Genomic DNA, 12,615 nt, shown 5'->3' with positions numbered 1-12,615 from the left:
CAGCTGCTTGTTGTGACTGCAGTTGTACCATCTGTTGCAATTGTTGTTGGCCCTCAGACAGGGTCTTTATCAACGACTCCATAGCGCTGTCTAAAAATCCCACCTTCGTCGCCAGTGTGAAGGGTGGAATTATAGTCGGAGACAGGCAAGTGCTAAAACAATATTTATTCTGGCTTAAGGCAGCAGATGCTGAAATAATAACTATTAAGTCCTCCCGGTTAGCTTCACCGGTGTCTTGTCCTCCTGTAGTACAACGGCGTTAGGCCTGGCTTGGTCCTATCTCGAGCCGCTGTCCGGATAGGCCCACCACTCTGGTTCGCTCTCCTCTCTCCTCCCCGTGTCTTGTGTAATGAGAACAACCCATTAGTCTCCCTGGGCGCTCTTTTATCACAGCTGGAGGTATCAAGCCCCCACCAATCACTGAGGGGTTGAGTTAACCCCCTTCTCATTGGTTCGTGGGACATGGTCCCACCTCTCTTAAGGGTTGCCATCCCAGTGTGTCGCTCTTCCCGATCCCCTGGTGGTGGAGGGCGGTGGTGTTGGCCCCGTTCCCCTGGTGGTGGAGGGCGGTGGTGTTGGCCATGCGGTTGTGGCCGCGACGCGTAGGGACGCATCCTGATGCTGGGCCCTCCCCCCCTGCAACGTGCAGCTCCGGCAGCGCCATGAGCAGCACGGGGCCGGCGATCCGGGCGCTGCTCCCCCGTATCCCGGCGCCGTCGTGAACACTGCCCCCCCCCCCCGGACTGGGGCGAACAGGTGAGTGCCGAGCGGCCCCGCCGCGGCTGCACATAGCGGCTTCTTCCGCGGCCCTGCCGTGTCCACCCGTAGCGGTTTTAGCCGCGCGGCTAACCTCCGCGGGTTTCCCTTTCCCCTCTCTTGCCGCGGACATGGCAGCGCCTCCCGACTCGTGCGGGCCGGCTACACGCCGCGGCACCAGCCGAGGCGCTGCTGCTTCACAGGAACACATTTTTGTTGGGGTGGGTCTTCGACCTCCATTATGCGTTCCTGCCGATACCAGACATCCCTTGGGTTCACGGGAGGTTGCAGAGATTCAGGGATCACCTGATCCTAATCGACCCAGACTGGGCGAGGCGAACGTGGTACCCGTATGCCCACTTCCCCCGGCTTCATCGCGGGCCAGTCCTTTTGTCACAGTCTGGTGGAAATGTGCTTTACCCGAACCCAGTGCCTTTAAACCTGAATGCTTGGCTCTTCAGAGGCTGAAGGTACGAGGACTATGAATTGCATGAAAAGGAACTAGAAGTGCTATTGCCTGTATGTAGACCATCCACTAGGTCTCTTTACACGTGCAGATGGAGAAAGTTTGTGACGTGGTGCCAGGCAAACGGAGTGCACTCCCTGACATGTCCCACCTCCGCCGTGATGGAGTTTCTGTTGATTTTAGCCAAATCAGGCCTAGAAGTGGGTATGGTTAAGGAGTATCTGGTGGCACTTTCCATTTTTAAAAGGACTCCAGAACAAGGTTCCTTCTTTACCATCCCTCTGGTAGCACAGTTTTTGAAGGGTCTGGTTTCCTCCTGATGGATCCAGTGCAGGCCCTCAAGTTGCTATGATCTGACCAGCAAAGAGGTCCTTGAAGGTCTCGGGGCTCAATCCTCCAAGAGTTGGTCACCACATTGGCTCTGCAACGCGAAGTGCCAGTTCTGATATTTTCCAAGCAGCTACGTGGGTGTCCTTGTGTCATGATCTCTGCTTCCAAAAGGTCAGGGTTTTCCCAACTCCCTTGGAAGCAGATCCATAACCCAGGTTCCGAGTGCCAACCAGTCCCAATTGGGACCTTTTGGACCCAGTCCTGGCGCCAGTGGCACCAGGCTCATAAATATGCCCAGTCCCAGCGCTGGAAGCGCCGGGCTCATAATGCTTGGGTGGACTTACCTGCAGCAGACCATGCTGCTTACTTGCCTGCCAGTTGAGCCTCTGATCCTCTTCTGTTTGGAACTACTTTTCCTGTTGGGTGGGGCAGGAGCCACTCCCTAGATTCAGAACACTGGAACTCTTCTGGAAAGCAGGAACTCTTTTCTTACCTAGGCGTGGCTGTGGAAGGAGACATCTAAGCACTACAGGAGGCTATTTAAACCACACCCGATGGATGAATCTTGCTTTGCGTTATTCTGCATCCTCTGCAGCAGAACGCTCATCGTGTCTTCTGCATCTGATCCTGGGCCTAAGGAAAAAGGCTTACCATCCTGAATCCAGTCTTCAGCAACACCTATAAAGACAAGAAAGAACAGGTTAGCATTACGGTCTTCAGTGACAGCTCTTCACTTACCTGGTCCATCGGCTGTCACCAACGCCTCGCGCTGCATTCCGGCATCTGAAAGACAAAGGCTTACCTACTCTTCGTGCGCTCCGGAGGTCTTCACACTGCATTCGGGCATCTGAAAGACAAAGGCTTACCTACTCTTCGTGCGCTCCGGAGGTCTTCACACTGCATTCCGGCATCTGAAAGACAAAAGCTTACCAACTCTTTGCACGCTCCGGAGGCCTTCGGCGCTGCATCCCGCATCTGAAAGACAAAACAAGGTGCGTTTAAAGACATTGGGGAACTTTAATACTCACGTGCCATTACTCCTTTCCACATCTAACCCAGTGGGTATTCCGGCACCCTGCAGCCGCTCCGAACTTGTACCTGCAAAATAAAAAGACAGTTAGAGCGCATCGTGAAGCAGGCAACAAGCGCTTACTTACGTGCTTCCAGGCGCTTCTATTCATCACACGGGCTCCATCTTCAACTCACTTCAGCCCGTCATCCGCCATTGCCGGAACCCTGCAAAACAAGAGACATCATTACTAAAGACTTTAAAGACATTAGAATTACTTGAAACTTACCGTTCGTGCAGTAAACGACGGACAGCAGTCCTCTGAAGTCAAGAGGCCTGCTCCCCTTATCCAGTGAAGAAACTGGTTACAGCACCCTGCCCCGAGGCAGATGGAGAGCACAGCGTTCACTTACCTAAGACATCTTACCCTTCGAGTCAGACATACAGTGCACAGAGGTCCAGCCCAAAGAGCCAGCCGTGTGTTACACATCACCTTTGAAGATACGGTATACGCCCAGTCAAGACCGGCGCCTCTACGGGAATCAGGTGAGCGTTACACCTTGCACGCATTTGCTAAACATTACTGCTTGGATTCTATGTCTGGTAAGGATGCATATTTTGGCAGAGCTGTCCTTCAGAGCTTTCTAGTTTAGGTGGTGTCCTCCTTACCTCCCTTCTCCAGGTCATTGTGCTGTTTTGGGAGTCTATCTCTCCCTGAAGAACCATTTTCCTGTGTTTATTCCTCTGCCTTACCTTCCCGGTTAGAGGAACAATTCCATCGGCTGGACCCGGTGCAGACACTTAAGTTCTCCAGCATGGGTCAGGGATGGATTCACATGCTCATGAATATTCCTCATTGTCAGGCTGGGATCCCTCAGTAAAAGGAAAAAACAGTTTCACTTTAAATGAAAACTTTATTTCTCCTCTAAACCAATCGCTGTCCTCTGGGTCATGCTGCCCCTGTCCAATGACAGTCCTCTCCCTATACTCGGCCTCTGGCAACCATCTTCAGATTTTTACTGCACGCTTCAGTGTTGGGAGTCCTTGAGTTGCTCTCTGAGCTGTTTGTATGTTTTTTCCAGGTTTATTCGCGTTAAAGTTAAATTTTTGTTTCCACCACAGCCCGTGTGTTCTTTCCTTGTCAGCCAGCAACGTGGACCCATTGTCGGTGAGGTTTTGCACCCATCAAGGGCAAAGATTTGTTGAAGTTTCTGGAAGGCTGTCTTGGGCCTACTTCGCACCCTCTGACCATGACGGAGGAGAAAAAGGAATGAAGTACCCTCTTCAGGCCCTGCACCAAATGCGGGCTACAGCACGTCTTCATGGAACACAATGATCTACAATGTCTTTACTACCTGCACCCGGACCACAACGAGGTGGGGTGCGAGATATGCCTGGGCTTCTCGAAGAAAACAATGAAAGACAGACATAGCAAGCTGACAGAATATCTCAATTTGAGCAAGGCCTCTACCCTGCATTGCGAGCAGGGTCTTACCTTGCCCAGGACCGGCCAGTATGAAGAGCGGTCTCACTCTGGGAAGAGATCAAAGTCCTTTGAGGTCACCCGATCTGTGGGGTTCCAAGATAAGGCCAAGAACTGCAAGTCCGATACCACCGGGTTCGCCGCTGCTGCGGGTCCCAGGTTGGCTAGGCTGGGATCACTATCGCCGTCCGCCTCCATAGCCAGCCTGCCATTGAGCTCCTCCTAAAGAGTAAGTCATCTACCCTGACCAAGTTACTGGAGAAATCAGAAAAGCCTAGGCCGGAGAAAGAGAAGGAGGCTGCACAGCCCGAGCAGGCTCAACCGGCTCAGCCTAAGCCCTCGTCGACCACTTCCTCGACACCTGCTGTGTAGGTGCCGATCCACCGAACATGGCTCCTACAGCCCAAAGGGTGTCCCTTCCTTCAAGATACAACACGGCCGCCGAGGCCCTCGCAAGGGGGGGCACCGGCCCATATCCCAGTTCAAAACCATCAGGGAGGAAAGGGGGGCAGAAGGCCACAAAACACCCCTCCAAGTGTTATGACGTTGTCTCACTGTAAGGAAATAGTTATGGCCATGCTTGCTATTCATAGAGAGCAGGGTGTTCATTGTGTATGATGCAGTATAGTTGGTGCAACGTTGTTGGAGGTAGGACTGGGCTGGTCTTTGTGAACCTCGAGACCTGGTGCTACTCGAAGCTCGGCAGCCTCGTTCAACTCAGTCAGGGTGGCTTATTCCTGTACCTTTGTTCTGGGCCGGCTCTCGCCCGCCGGCGATTTCAATTGGATAGAGGAAGGATGCTGCAGCCAATCCTGGCGGTGCAGCAGAGGTCAGAGGCAGTCGTCGGTGGAAGGTGGCGTCGCAATAGTCACGGCACCCATCTTATGGAGGTATCCACCTCGTTGTGTGAGGTGGATTGCACTGCAAGGACAATTTGAACTGGATTCTTGTGGCCAGTAAAGGTGCCGGTCACAGAAGATTACCTCTCCAAGGGTCGCGGTTTCGCAGATTATTCCATACTTGCTCTCCTTGGCAAAAGCTGGACTGGCTCACGCATCCATAAAGTTACACCTGGCAGCCATCTCATGCTACACTGGATCCCCAGGTAGATCCTTGCTGTGGTCCCACAGACTCTTCAAGGAGTTCCTCAAGCGGCTTTTCCGATCTTCCCCACTGGTGAAGGCTCCTACCCTGGCATGGGAACTCAACGTGGTCCTGACGAGGCTCAAGGAGGCACCTTTCCAACGTAGGCATCAAACTCCACTTCAGTTTCTCTCGTGGAAAATGGCTTTCCTTGTGGCCATCACCTCTGCCAAACGTGTGGGTGAAATCCAGGCCCTGTTCTGCAAGCAAACCGTATCTGATTTACTGCGTACACACCCTCCTTTCCTTCCGTAGTTTCCATCGGAATTCCACCTCAATGAGCCCTTTGTGTTGGGTATTTTCTTCCCGAACCTTTGTCGCCGATGGAGAGGGCCTTACATTCGCTAGACGTTGCTCGTGCCTTGAAGTTCTATATAACACGCACAAAGAGTTTTCGGAAGACTTCTCAATTGTTTGTGAACTTTGGTCCTGTGAACCATGGGAAGGCCTTATCCAAGGCTTCCATTTCAAGGTGGCTCTCTGGCTGCATCATGCACTGACATTGGCTGGCGAACCAGCCTCTGCCGGGCCCTCCGAGAGCCCATTCCACCAGGGTGATCGCTGCGACAACAACGTTCCTTTCTGGTGTGCCCCTGCTTGTTAACTGCATTGCTGCGACATGGAGGTCCACTTATACCTTCATGAAGTTCTATTGTGTCAACAAGGATTCCAGGGAGGAGTCCAGAGTTGGCCAGGCAGTGCTACGCAACCTGTTTGCTTGAGGTGAGTCTGTTCCAGGGGTAAGTGTTAATTGCTTCTGTTGAGCCCTGCCACCTCCTGTGGTTGTGCAATGTGCTACTGCTGTGTATTCGTTATTCATGAGCATGTGAATCCATGCCAGACCCCATGCTGGAGAAGGTTTAAGTTTCTTTCCTTATTTATTTCTACCGTGCCGTAGCCCACAGGCATCAGGGCGCCACATGTACATGCAGAATCACATTATACAAATAAGTCACAGGGACAACATGAATCTACAGATTTTCAGGCGGGTTTTGGCTTAGATTAAGGGAGTTATCTAAACAAGTGGGTCTTGAGTTTCTTTGAGTTTACTTACCTGTAACTAGTGTTCTCCAGCATGGGTATGGCATGGATCCACTTGCAAACCCTCCCGCTGGCCCCTCCGTGGCTCTTCTTGGTCATACTGCCACTTCACGTGCTTACCAAATCTGAAGATGGCTGTCAGAGGCGGGGCTTAGGGAGAGGACTGTCATTGGATGGGGGCAGTATGACCCAGAGGACAGTGATTGGTTTAGAGGAGAAATACAATTTTAAAGTGAAAGTTAAACAGTTTTTTCTTTTACTGAGGATTCCCAGCCTGACGACGGGGAATAGTAATGAGCATGTGAATCCATGCCAGACCCATGCTGGAGAGAAATAGTTACAGGTAAGTAACTTAAACCTTCTTTGTCTCTCGTACTTGGGAGGATAGGAGAGATTACCTGTTTTTTGTGGGTTATGCTGGGGCTCGTGCTGGCAGGGCTGTTGCCAAACAGACACCGTCAATGTGGATCATTCTCCGCATTTCGGAATACTGATCTGGCTGGAAAGGATGTGCCCAAGAGTCTCAGAGCCCATTCCATCAGAGGAGTGGCTGCCACCTCTGCCCTGCAGAGAGGTACCCCTGTCCTGGACATCTTTCAGGCAGCAACGTGGGCTTCTTTGCACAAGTTTGCTAAGTATTACTGCTTAGATTCCTTTGTGGGCTAGGATGTCTGTTTTGCAAGGGCCGTCCTATAGAGTATTCTGGTTTAGGTGATGTCCTTCATCCTAGCTATCTATCATAGATGAGGAATTCGTGGGAGGAAAGAATCCATTAGCAGAACAAATTACTTGCATATCTGTAATGTTCTTTCTGATGGATGTTTCTCCCACGGATTCCTCATTGCCCTCCCTACTTGCCCCTCTTAGGGTAGCTAGTACACCTTAGTTCTGCAGTCCCTCAGCATCAGACTGTTATGGAAAAAGGGTGGAACTGATGTCACAGGCTGCATCCCCTCTATATATACTGGGCCAGCCGGCATGTCTGACGCAGGTCACGTAGTGGATTTCGGTGGAGCCGACGGAAAGCCGTGCTGCGCACCTTGGCGCAAAAAAAGTCTCTGAAGAGCAGCTGGCGCTGGGTGATATCAGATGGGAGGAACATCCATCAGAATGGAAATTACTGAGAGATAAGTAATTTGTAGAAGCCAAGATAGCACTCCTATCAGAGTTAAAAAAAAAGCACAGGGATCTAATCTGGATAAGTTACGTATGCTAAGGCACGAGTATAACGTTGTTTTGTTTTTAAACTTGATTTTATTCGCATTTATAATGAGGACCAGACATTGTCATTATAACTAACAATTACAAGTGTAACCCACTTTGCCAAGAACAGTCTAAATCCCCCATCTGCCTCCCCCTACCCGTCCCCTCCACCCTCTTTCCCCTCCTACCACCCCCAACCCCTCGTCCATCCCAACTTTTGTTCAATGGTGCAAGTTGCCTCTGTCATTGTCTCAGTTCCAAAGGTCCTCGTAATGTCTGTATATAGCCCTCATCGGCTCCCTTCCAGGGCCCATCCCACTCTTCCCCATTCCACTCTGCACACACATTGGATTAGTCTACTTGGCTACTTTTGTCCAGCCCCCATTTGAGCAGTAGGACAGACCTCGCAGCATGAAATTCTTCCATTCTGTCATTCACCACTGCAGTGAATTTTTCCATAGCCATCATGTTGTGCACTTTTCCTTCCCATACCACTTTCGTAGGGAGCGTTTCCTTTTTCCACCATTGGGCTATGGCCAGTCTCCCCGCTCTTAACATGGCTTCCCACATCTTCGGAAGTCTCTGTTCCTCCCATCTTTTTGCGGGTGCCCTAGTAGCTACTGGAGGGGGTCAAGGTCTAATCCTATCCCTGTTACCTTTTCCATCCAGCTCAGCCGCTCTTTCCAAAACACTTGTACCTTGGGGCATCGCCACCACATGTGGGCCAGGGTCCCCCGGTTACCGAAACCCCTAGGGCAAAGGGTAGATACTCCTTCAAACCTTTTAGAAAATGTCACCGGGTTCCTGTGCCATCCCATTAATAGTTTGAAGTTATGTTCTATCGTAGAGGTGACCAACCCTCCCTGGAATATCACTCTATATATTTGTGCCCATTTCTCCTCAGGGATCTCTTCACCCACTAACTCCACCCAATATCTCCACCCAATATCTCTGGAAAGTTTGCCTCCCCTGTAGGCTGGTCTCATTCATCGCTTTGTATAATTTGGACAGTATACTCATCTTGACACGGACTGTCCAGTACCTTTTCTTCTGGTGTTAATGCTCTAGCCACCCCTTCTCCCCATTTTGGGTCTGTCAGGATACCCTTAATGCAGAGATTTTCAAATATCATAATTGAGTCCCCTCCCAGTATGTCTCACACCTTACCCCATTCCTGGAAGCTCACTCCCTCAAAGAATTGTCCCACCCTCTCAAGTCCTGTATCTGACCACCTCTGCGAGTGCTTGAATCCCTGGTGCCCCATCTCAAACGGTGGCCCCCATTTTGAGGACATAGGGGAGGGCCACAATGTATAACACTGCATCTCTAGAGTCCTGCCACACTGACCAAAAACCTCCCAGCATAGGGTGGCACTGCATGCGTTCCAGTATTGATCTGGGCAGGGACCAGAAATAGTCCCTAACCTTCAGGCGGATGTCCGGGAACCCAAATCCCTCCTTGTCCCTTGTAAGGGTAAGGGTTGCCATTTTCACCCTTGGGGTTTTATTTCCTCATATAAACCTACAGAGCTCTCCTGTAAGTTCTAGGAAAAACTTTTCTGGGAGCTGACTCGGGATGGCTGCAAACAGGTATAACAGTCTGGGGAGCACATTCATTTTTATAGAGGTCATCCTTCCGTACCAGTTCATTATCAAAGGGAGCCACCTCTTCAAGTCCGCCTTGGGATAAGTGTGGAAGGGATTATAATTAGCCGCCACCATTTCTCCCACATTCCTCGTTACCCATATGCCCAGGTATCTAATGCTTCTCTGATTAACAATCATTACCAGGTAACTCTTTTTTCTCTCTAGGAGGGGGCCAGTAACGGCAGGCTAGCAGATTTTCCCACGTTCATTTTGAGCCCGGGGAGGCGGCCATATTCAACAATCTGTGCCATTAGTGCTGGAAGGGGGACCTGAACTTTCGTGAGGTAGGCCAATATTTTGTCCGCAAACAGCAAGATTATACATTCAAGTTCTCCCCCCACGGTACCCTTGATTAGGTCATTCATTTGGATTGCAATTGCCAACGGTTTCATAGCGAGAACGTACAGTAGCGGTGAGAGGGGACATCCGTGCCTGGTCCCTCTTGTGCGTTCAAAGGTCTCCGTAAGCCCCCCATTTATCCAAAACCTCGCCCTGGGCCTGTTATATAGTCTGTCACATTTCAGGAAGTTTGCTCCCAACCCCATCCTCCCCAGGACCTTTATCATGAATGGCCACTCAACCCTATCAAAGGCTTTTTCTGAGTCCAGCGTCACTAGGCAGGCATCCAGGCCTCCCATTTGTGCCTCATGGATCAGGTTAATTGTCTTCCTAATGTTGTTTGATCCTTGCCTTCCCCTAATAAATCCCACCGAATCCCCATGTACTAATAGCGGCATACCCTTCTCCAGTCTTGTTCCTAGGACTTTTGCCAGTATCTTCACATCACCATTAAGGAGGGAAATGGGCTTATAGGAGGAGCATCTGGTGGGGTCCTTTCCTTTCTTTGGAATTGTGACAATTACTGCCCCATCATCATGGAGGGGAGGGGTTCACCCTCCAAACACATGTTGAATGCCTTTACTAAACATGGAGTTAGCAGGGATCTAAATAGTTTATAAAATGTTACCTTAAATTCATCCTCCGCCCCGGGCAGACCTCGATTTAATTCCTGCAATGGCCTGCATGACTTCCTCTACAGTTATAGGGTTCTCTAGGTTTTCCGCTATCTCTTTGGGTATCCCTGGGATTGGTTACTTTTTCAGGAAATCATCTGTTTGGGTCTCATCCCCCGCCCATTCCGGCGAATAGAGGGTTCTGTAATACTCTACAAATTCACTTCCTATACTCTGGATGTCATGTAGGCACCTATTATCCTCAGTCCTAATAACCCCAATAGTCCTGCTCTTTTTCTCTTCCCCCATTCTCCATGCCAGATTCCTGTCTGCTCTGTCCCCCCTCTCGTGATATTTCTGTTTCAGGAACAGGAGGTTTTTTTTCCATATCCTGCGTCAATATAGCGTTGCACTGGGTCTTATATAGTCAGAGCTATTTTGACTTGGCGGGTGAAAAATATTGCCCCTGGGCACCTCCCGGTTGTATCTCCTCTATCTTCCTACAAAGCTTAACATCCTTCTCCTCCCTTTCTTTCTTTTTCTAAGAGCCTATTCTCATAAGGGTCCCTCGTATGGCTGCCTAGAAACCATCCCAGACAGATTGAATCCCCACCTTCCCCATATCGTTGAAAAGGAAGTACTCCTTGATTCCCCATAAGCAATTCCTGTTGCACTGCTTTATCCTTTAGCAGGGAATCGTTGCATCTCCAATTCCCCCAGGGATTTATCAGTCCTCCTGTGTCAACCAAAATTGCTTCGATATGATCCGACCACGGAATCGGATTACTCAGGATTGTAAAACATGATCTCTCGGTGTCACGTCCAACAAGATCAAGTCTATACGCGAGAAGGAATCGTGGATCGCAGAGTAGAAAGTGAATGGCATGTCCCCTTCTGGCACCAGGCAGAGGGAGTCACATAACCCTAATACCTCATTAACCATTTTAATATGCTCCGAATCAATATGTATTTCATATCTCACTCTAATGGAGGAGTCCTCACCCATAGCCCCCCAACCCCGCCCTTACTGGGACGAAAACCTGGCTTCTATTCCTGTCCGGCTAGTTATTTGCAACGCAGCAGTTGGATTATTCCTTCTGTTTGACCCACACTTCATGGATGCTATCTCTACATCATATTCTCAGTTTTGCAACTGAAGAACCACCTTTGCTAGTGAGCTCATGAGGTAGGCTGCTAGGCGAGTGGTTGAAAATCTTCCTATGCTTCTGGAGGAGGGCTGAATTACCAATAATGTCGAGTAACTCTGTGCACTCGTAATCCTTAGTCCTTCTTTCGCCTGATGTACTCGCCCTCCAGCAATATATCTTTCTACTATGACAAGAAAGGGGGAACAGTACAGCTGCAAGGGGGTGGGGACATGAGGTGTGTAGAGCCAGTGGGCATGTATTGACATCGAGTTGCCATTCGTTTTTGTGAATTTCAGCTATGGAGGGAATTTTCTTGTTCCTGTTCTGGTAGTGGGACAGCCCCCTTTTCTTTTCATGGCAGCCATCTATGTTTGGGCACATCTTTCCTAAGTGGATGCTCACTACACAAGCACCTTTTCATGACAAAAATGTTTGTCTTTGTTAAAACAAGAAGTATCCCAGATCATGCCGGTAAGAAAGCACAGCGGGTTGAGCGATTCCTGCTGCGATCTGAGCGTGATCTGCAGGTCGCTGGTTCGATTCCCGGCAAGGCCAACTCAGCCTTTCATCCTTCCGAGGTTGATAAATGAGTACCAATTTCGTATGGGTGCTCTGTAAACACATCATTATAATTATATTGTGCTTGGCTGCTAACTGTGATGATTATCTGGGTGGTGGTTCGTATTGTCTTGTGATGTCCCAACACTCTGAGGCCCTCTGGTTTGTGGCACTATACAAAAAACATGTAGGTAGATGGATAGATAGTACCTTAGACTGGCCATTACCAGCTGGTACACCACCCAAGCGATCATTACCGGCAGCAGTCCTCTCAGCCAATCGGGCTGTTCAAAACATAGGCATTAATAGCATGTACAACGCCTGAGTTCTGGCTCTCTGAAGACTGCCGCCTTACCATTCTACCACTTGACTCGCACTTCTCTTGGCCTTTCTGCCCGTCTTGGAAAAGGAAAAGGGACACTTGCTTGGCCTACCTTTTTCTTATTTCCTTGCTGGCCATCTTTTTCTGGAACGTTTACCTTTCCTGAATAGTCACTCACTTGCTAGTGGCTTTTCATCACCATTTTTCTTTAAACTAATTTGCACACCGGACATCATGCAGGATGCCAATCGTGCTGAGACGCGTGGTTACTTCAGCCTGGAAGACGGTGACTGACAAGTACCGCCCACAACTTATGTGCTTATCCTATAAATATACGCTGTCATGAAACAGAGTTTTATTGTCTAAAAATCCTTCTAAGTATTTTTCTTCTTTTGTCTTTTCTGCAATAAAACATGAACTTGTGGCAGTGATACCCTCTCCTCAGCACTATGCAAGTAGAATGTTATTTTGACTATGACAGGACCCGAGTGTAAAGTGTTTAGAACACTCCAAGTGCCCCCCTTTTTCTGTTGAATACATTCAGGAAATGCTCACAG

General features: G+C 49.7%; 1 protein-coding gene across 3 annotated transcripts in view; it reads left to right on the top strand.

Moving 5' to 3' along the window:
* The window catches only part of OCRL (OCRL inositol polyphosphate-5-phosphatase), a 1,330,750-nt gene that overhangs the window by 1,136,571 nt on the left and 181,564 nt on the right, over nucleotides 1–12,615 (top strand). The window lies entirely within an intron of this gene.

This window comes from Ambystoma mexicanum, chromosome 5p (genome assembly GCF_040938575.1).
Source record: "Ambystoma mexicanum isolate Mex_15411 chromosome 5p, UKY_AmexF1_1, whole genome shotgun sequence".
Taxonomy (NCBI): Eukaryota; Metazoa; Chordata; class Amphibia; order Caudata; family Ambystomatidae; genus Ambystoma; species Ambystoma mexicanum.
Note: the sequence above shows the minus strand (reverse complement) of the source record. Positions and strands in the feature narration are given on the sequence as shown.